This window comes from Crinia signifera, chromosome 7 (genome assembly GCF_055691185.1).
Source record: "Crinia signifera chromosome 7, ASM5569118v1, whole genome shotgun sequence".
NCBI classification, from domain to species: Eukaryota; Metazoa; Chordata; class Amphibia; order Anura; family Myobatrachidae; genus Crinia; species Crinia signifera.
Window position 1 is genome coordinate 124,278,035 of NC_139223.1, and position 3,348 is coordinate 124,281,382.

Consider the following 3,348-nt stretch of genomic DNA (forward strand, 5'->3'; position numbering starts at 1 on the left):
CCTGGGGCGGGCGGGGGGCTTGCACCGGCCCTGTCACAATCCCATATGTTTGAACTTGTTACAATGTGGTCTGATTTTCGATTTGAATATTTTAAAGTACTACACATTGCATTGTGGATTGAAGAATCAGTTTTTGTGTCTCTGAAATGTATCAATCTAAATCACATGTATATATTCAGCAGTGTCTGTTTTGTTATAACTATGGAAGTACCATGGACAGCGATGGTATGTCAGATAGCAGTCTGGTGTATGGAAAACGTGTGTGTGTGGGGGGGGGGGGAGGGAATCAATTTTTTTTATCACGCCCGATCTCCCTTCTAATGTGACAGGAGACCAGATGGGGGGGGGCAGGGGGAGGGGTTATATTTAGTTGTTTTTCTTATTTTATCATGTTGTTCGTGGCCAGACAAGCTGAGTAAAACAGCTAAACCCAACTGGCCAGCTCAGAGGGTTACAAGCTGCAATACGTCTCCCTGTGGTTCAGCGCGCATGATCAGAGCAACAATTGAATTGCTCACTTGTGCACTTGTAATGATTAAAAAATGGTTCCGTCTTCTGCATATCGAATGGAGACTCAGAAAAACAAAGGGGTTTGAACAAGAGTCCAGATACAAAAATTCACAAGCAAAATCCAATAACAATACAAAAAGAAAAAAATACTTTTTCTGGGTCTCTATTCCATATAAGAGGGAACCATTTTTTTAATCATTAAAATGTACCTTTTTTTATTTATGGTGTCTGGAAAAAGTCCTTGAAGGATACCAGATGTTGCTGATGTAAAGATACCATGATATGTTTACATTAAAGAGTGAGTAATGGTACGCTTCATTGGATATTGAATATAATACTTAAATAAGGGGATTGATATAGATAAAGAAACCGTGATATGTTTTGACCCTGCATTATCTTCCGTAAGTGGGGTACGCCATCCATACCTACCCTCTTGAGCATTTAAAGATACATTTCTACACTTTGGGTTCCTCATGGTGAGGTGAGCAAGGTACACCAGAGGAATCACACAATCCGTACCTGGCACAGATAAAAAGACCATTAGATGTGTTGACCCTTCTGGGTTTTTGTAAGTGTGGTACGCCATTCAGATTCACCTCCTTCTATTAAAAGATACCTTTGTATGTTTTGAGTTCCTCACTTTAAGGTGAGCGAGGTATGCCAGAAGTATCACATAACCTACACCAGACCTTAAGAAACCCTTATATGCATGGTTAAACCCACATTCTATGCGAGTGGGGTACATGATTTTAGCCTCATTACAAGAGCCTACTATTGTGTATCTTCCTGTCCCTCATATAGAGGGTTGACGAGAGATATACAGAAATTATCTGTGATTGGGGTACAACATAGAAATGATTGCAATATGAAATACTGACACAAAGTTTTCTCACGTGTGTTTTGTTTTTGTATCTTTTTCACATATTTGTTTAGCATCAATCACAATCAAACCATCAAAAGAGCACTTACCACATTCTTGGGACATCATAGGATCCTCTTTCATCATCAGGATTGGAACGATCCATATATAAAAGATCAATTCACTAATCATTTTGAAGGATGTAATATTTTATTTATAAATATTTTTTTTTTCATTATTTGAATTTGTATGTTCACGAATGTGCTCGCCATCACATTTTTATTTTTTGCACCACTAGATAACAGTGATTCCATTTTTTTCCTTTAATAAATGATTGGTGATCCATCTGGGAACCAGGGAAGTTCTCCATGTTAAAAATCCCCATTGCAGATATATGGAGTAAAAACAGTTAGTGACTACATCAGGAGGAACATGACTGTGAGTGAATGGCTTTTATTATTGATTTTAGTAGTATAATTGTGGACCTGTCAAGCTTGAGGGATCTCCCTACCCCTTCATTTACACCTTGCATCACCATAGTTCAACCTGACTCTGTCCCTGGCTGTAGAACAGGGCCGTCCAGGGGGGTATTTAATGTTTAGGTCACGGCGGTGGAGCTTGCTTGACCGCCGTGACCCTGTCCCGTTCTCGGCCAGCTCGACCAAGAACATGCAGGCGGGATTCAATGTCCTGCCTGCCGGGGAGCGAGAAGTGGGTGCGAGTTGCGACTGGGAAGAGTTTGTCACTTCCCGGCTGTTCTCGGCAGAATGAGCCCGACTTCCTTAGCTAAAACTACAAAGGTATGCGCCGAACCCCACAGCCCGGATCCCCACCATCTGTCCCATTGGGTTGGGGTCCTAGGGCTCCTGGGCATGTGCCCATCGTGCCCAATGGGAAAGATGGCCCTGCTGTAGAAGGGGCTCCTCCCACTGTGCACATCAAGCTCAGGACATTGCATACACAAATTATTATATAAATGCTCTATATTCTATAACAACTAGACAACGATAATGCAAAGTCTGAAGGATCCCTTTAAATTGAAAGCCCTTAAGACAATTTGCAGTTACGACTCATCATATTGCCACTAAAAAGCTTTAAAAATAAAAATAATAGTTATTCTGCTCAGGCATATGACCAGAACTTTATGGGCCCTATAGTAACATATTGAAGACCCATGTCCCAATGATTCTTGGGAAATACCTCTCTCCACAGCAGCTATTCATTTTATACCCCATAAATAATGACCCAGTTAATTTTCTATATCCTAGTACTGCCCTAGTTAGTATGGGAAGGGAGTGCGGGGGAGTAAAAACTGCTTCCTCCAGCAATCTCCACCAGAACAATGGCACATCAGCTGCGCATATGATACCCGGATCCACACAGCCACAGCAGCCACTACAGTGTTTGTGAATGGGGCTACAATAAGGAGGAGCATTAATAATGACATGGATGTACTCTCGGCCTTTTGGCTAAGATCAAGTGTAGTATCTGTTCTTATCAGTTGGTATGGACTGGCCTCTGGCAGAGAATAGAGAAAGGTGGGACTGAGTAGCTGCTCTGATGGGCGGAGGGTGTGGGACCCCTCTGTTTTTTCCCGGGAGCAGTGAAAAGTCTCACTGAGTATCTTCACCTCTGCCTTTGGTAGGAGGTGTTGTTTCCGTAAATCCACTGGTAAGAGGGGGGGAGAAACACTGGGCCTAGTAGATTGACTCTCTTGACGGGGTTCGTAGCCCCCGAAGGATGAGTCAGCGAAAGGCTCAGTCTAGTATCCATTCCCAGGGAGCGGAGAAAAGCTGAGACCGAGTAGATTGGTCCAGGTTGGCTAACCACCAGCCTGGGCACAGCGAAAAGCTCAGCCTAGTATCTTAACCCTGGGAGCGGAGAAACACTGGGACTGAGTAGATTGCTCTTCCGAGGGGGGTGCAGCCCCTAAGGGAGTCTTTCGAAAAGCCCAGTGGAGTACCCATTCCCATGCCGGG

General features: G+C 43.4%; 1 pseudogene; it reads left to right on the forward strand.

Annotated features, from left to right (window-relative positions):
- Window positions 1-2,818: 2,818 nt before the first annotated feature.
- LOC146025469 (U2 spliceosomal RNA) lies at window positions 2,819-2,954 on the forward strand (annotated as a pseudogene).
- Window positions 2,955-3,348: the final 394 nt, after the last annotated feature.